Raw genomic sequence first — 5,179 nt, 5'->3', positions numbered from 1 at the left:
TATATATATATATATATATATATATATATATATATATATGTGTGTGTGTGTGCTTTTTTTTTTTACCAGGTATATACCATGATTTGAAAACAGTTTTCAAGTACAAATTCTATAAATAGAGTTATTTCATTCTAAACACTGAACAAGGTTGTAAGCCATTGAAGTGGTTTTTGTATTGTTTTTTCTAATGCTATTCTACAAGAAATATGAAACAGTAGAAGTATGCTGATCCACTGTAGTCTCAGGGTAAAGTATGTCAAATATAGCTAATGGCTTATTCTCAGACTTTTTGCCGAGTTATCTTAAAGCATTAATGCTAAGTATGAAAATCTCATAAGGTTGCTGAAACCAAAAGATGTGTATAAATAGTATTTTTAATGTTAAGAAAGAATATGCTTTTATTATATTTAATTGCTTTACAACCCTTTTTTAAATGTTGTACTACAACACACAACACTTTTACCATTCTGCATCAATAGAAGTAGGTCAGTAAGTACTGAAAGAAACGTAGTACTAATTTGAAAATAAACATCCATAACTTTTGCACATGTATTTCTGACACCAGCAATAGCAGGTAACTAAACATGTTAATATACATATCACTGCTGAATGGTGGAAGTAATGAAATGTGACCTTGCCTTGGAATATTTTATTTAAAGTTTCACTATAATCATAATGATAGAGCTCTGAAGCGATGGCTATTAATCTGTTTTAAAGTGGAAATTATTATAATTTTTCTCTAGATTTTGCTTGTGTGTTTAGTTAAGTTTATTACTCTTTGTTTTGTATGTGTGGTTAAAGTGTAATTATTCAATGTGTATGTTTCATTACATCACATCCAGTCAGTGTCGTAATAAGGGATGGCAATATAGGCATTGTGCATATACTTTTTATTATACAGAACCTTACATCTAGTCTTCAATATTAAGTTTTGAATTTTTTCAGAGAGAAATATAGTTATTATTTTTATGTTTTATTAAGGATATCTACATACAGAGCTACTTCGATGGAATTTATTTGTAATAGCAGGTAACAGTGGTTGTAAATTACAAAACAGGTCATTAACTGTGTATCTGTAATTATTTCTTTAAACGTATAAATGTTGGACTTGTGTTAATAAAGATGTTTAAATTAGACCACTGATAAACATCTGAGGACCAAACGTATAAACATTTTTAACATTAGGAAATATAGCAATGATGTATATATAAAACTATATTTGATTTCTGCACAAATTTACAAAGTTGTAGTAATAAAAAGTAAAATTTTGAAATTGTTTATAAATACATAATCAAAAATTTTTTATGCATGAAAATTTTCAACTTTTAGACCATAATGATTAATTTTTCTGATCCATAAGAAAATTTTCTCTCTCACCATATACATACCTTAATGAACAACCTTTTTTATATATAAGAAGTCACTCATTTTTTGTTCATGAGAAATTTTACTTTTTGTCTCTCAATATTTGCTGTAAATGACAGGTAGCGAGGTTTCACAAGTGTTTCAGACAGTTCTCGTGCTGTACTGTAGAAGTCTGGTGAGCTTTAGGACACAATTTTCTGCTACCTGAGTTGTTTTTATTTTATCATAAAGATATGTGGCAATTGTTCATCATATTGAACTTAATGGGTGTCCATTTTCTTTTCCTCGTGCTGAATGTCACTCTTATTATTTATCTGACTGTTGTGATTTGGCTGTATGTGACAGATTTTGTACTCATCAACCAGCATAAAAGTTTGCCGTATTAATGATTTTGTTTGATTTTAAAGAGTTCACAATACTATATATTGATGTTATGAATATTTACTGTAGATCTTTATTTTTCTTTAGTTCTATTATTAAGTGTTGATTGAAGTATTAAACTTGTATGAGATTGTTGTTTTTTCTGTGAATTTTTGAAATTATTTTACATATGTTTTGTGTTGTTTTTTTTGTATTTGGAATAACTGTTTGTATTTTATCATGACTGTAATGAATAAAGTCTATCATAGCTTGTGACATTTCAATCCCTGTGCTTTCAAAACTAAATTTTTACCAACAAACAAAAAACGTTTGTTGTTTAATAAAGATGTGATAATCACAGTGACATGTCAGCATATGTGTGATTGTATATCTTGTCATGTACTATAAAATTGTTCATCTAGTTTTAGTTACATCACCTTGTATGATTGAAAATATCGATCCTATTTGTAACTTTTTATTCTGATAGCTTTACATTACATAGTTATGTTAAGGCATTATTGGCGTGTTTTTGCTGCTGATATGCAACTGTCCTCAGATACGTAATTATTAGAAGTACTGGGGTTTGAACTAAGAACCGTTTGATATCAGAATGTGATAGGATTATCCACTGCAATAGGCTGTTACCTGCTTATTCAAACTTCATATGGTCTGTTTATTTGTTTTAACTGTGGTGACCCCTCCCCCCTTCAGGATCTGCTACAATTTATATTGAATAGATGTGAAACTCCTGTTTGATCTCTGGTTGGGAATGTTGTCTGATGTTCTTGAGTCCTTACTTTAATTGGTTGTATATTTTCCCTAAAATATACCTATCTATATTTGCTGGTGTTCTGTGTTGTTCCAGTGTTGTGGTTCTTCATATTTTGTGAGTACTTGTTTCATTTTTGAAGACTGTATGAATCTCATGTATACAGATTCTTGTAAAAGCCCTTCAAGTAGGAATGGGTAACTGTAGGATTATAGGTATTTTCTTTTGATTATTTCTTTTTAATTCTCATTCTTTCTCACTACTTGGAAATAGCTATCATTTGTATGTGTTCCTGTACAAACATGTATGACATTGGGATTATCCACTCAGCAAAATATTCCACTTCAACCATAAACATATCTCAGGTAAGTTGGCAACACCTTATTATTCTGGCCATGCCATAACAAAGTACATAGCCTTTTATCCTTTTTAAATAATTAGTACCCATTCAGTCTATTCACTATGGTAAGATAATCATCTAACAGGCTTCCCATCTTTAATGTTATGGTAACTAAACAGATGTATAACTTGTGATATGATGTATAAAAACTCATCCTAGTAGTGCAAAGAAAGGCAGAAGAAACAACCAAGAAAGAAGCAGATAAGTTGGAGGATGTAGCTACATTAATCAGAAGGCTTATTATCCTTGTGAGCTTCTAGTCACTGCTGGAGCAGTTAGAGGATGTAGGTAAATCAGTCAGGAGGCTTATTATCCTTGTACGCAACTAGTCACCACTGGAACACTTAGAGGATGTAGATACATTAGTCAGGAAGCTGATTATCCTGGCAAGTTTTCTTATTACTGCTGGAGCAGTTGGAGGGTATGGATACATTAGTCATGAGGCTTATTATCCTTGTGAGCTTCTAGTTACCACTGGAACAGTTGGAGGATGTAGGTGCATTAGTCAATAGCTTTATTGCCTAGAAACTGATGAAGTGTCTTGTTGATATATTGTTTCCAGTTGTATTGAGCAAATGAAATGATTAGAATTCTGTATTTATGAATATCTCTTGACTCTTAGAGGAAATATTGATTAGTTGTTTTAGTGTATTTACCTTTATACATTTTTGGGATCCTGCATATGGTTCTCTGAAGTACTGTTTATGGTTTTACATATTGTCCTCTTACTTAAGTTGAATAATTGATTATCTTTATTCTTGTTTGTTCTTTATAACTATATGTAGGTTCAGCATGTTGTTCTAATCCCTATTTTACACATTGAATTAAAAGTTACAAAGACCTCTGTTGTAAATAATTTTCAACACTTTTTATTGACTTAAGAGAATAAATGTTTTTTGTTTTTACTTTGTTACATCAGGTTAATCAGGCATTATCAGGTGATTTACATGACATTATTAGAACAGAAATAAATTTAAACTGAAGAAAAGTATATGAGAATTAAAGTTGGCATATCAATGTAACAACATGTTTTAAAGCATAATTAAAGTTACATGAATAATTAAGCTACTCATAACCAATCAATTGTATAAAATGTAAAATCCATGTGGAGGTAAAAGTTTTATATTATTTCTAAAGTAATCCAGAAGAGAATAATTATAACAGATAGAATTAAACAACTTTATATTTTATTAGATAACCTATGGTATATTCTTCATTGCCAGACATTAATGTTTTATATTATTATCTATGATTAGAATTTTGACTTTGTAAAAATCAAAGAGATTTTTGTACTTTTATATATGTTCATATGCATGGTAAGAAGGTTTTAAATATTTTTGCAAACGAATGAAAATCCGTCTGTTCATATCTCCAATGTATGAGCTTTTACAATCTGTACATTCATTTTCATGCACAGTTCCTGATTTATCATTGTTGGTATAATGTTTTGAGACGTTCTGACCTAATTGTTTTACTGGGTAGAAATGTGAAGTAACTCTTTTTACCAATGACCTTACAGCTAAAATGGCGAGTATGTTTGGTGAAGGAATTAGAATCCATGACTTGCAGATTGTGAGTCGAGCATCCTAAACTACCAGGCCAAAGTACATAAGTAATATACTTATCTGTTCGAATTTCCATGTGTTGTTGTGAATTACTTACCCATGTTTAGTAATTATAAAATAAGTAAATAGCATACTATAGTATTCGAACATACTTGCTTTAGTATTCACGTTCCCCAAAAAACCAGTAATATACTGGTGGTTAAATGTTAAACTTGTAAGCCTGGAAAGAATTAAGTGGAATACAAGACCATACGTATGTCTGAATTATGCGTAAAATAAGCCTAGTCTGAATTTAAAAAATACTCGTATTTAAAACGAGTAATTCTGAGTTTAATACCTGCAAGTTTAGTGCAATCATGTACGAGACCAAACATTGTAACCTTACCTTACCCCAGGCCTATCCCAAAATACGACTATATTCACAAGAATACAGATTCTAAGCAGAATGTAACGCAACCCGAGTCTCAATGTTGAAGCTTGGATTAAAATAAAAGCATACATTAACCGAATTACCGTATTTTTCGGTGTTTAAGACGCACTTTTTTACCCCAAAATTTGATGTCAAAATCTGATTGCGTCCTATACACCGAAAGTGTAAATATATTTAAATAGGCATGCATAGTTTAGTTCAATTGAATGTGTTATTTATAACAATAGTAGTTTTTTTCTTTCAAAAACACAACTATTTATAATGCTCCCTAAATAATAAAAAAATTAATT

This window comes from Limulus polyphemus, unplaced genomic scaffold, assembly GCF_000517525.1.
Source record: "Limulus polyphemus unplaced genomic scaffold, Limulus_polyphemus-2.1.2 Scaffold164, whole genome shotgun sequence".
Lineage (NCBI taxonomy): Eukaryota > Metazoa > Arthropoda > Merostomata > Xiphosura > Limulidae > Limulus > Limulus polyphemus.
The sequence above is the reverse complement of the archived record's forward strand: the minus strand, read 5'-3'. Positions refer to the sequence as shown.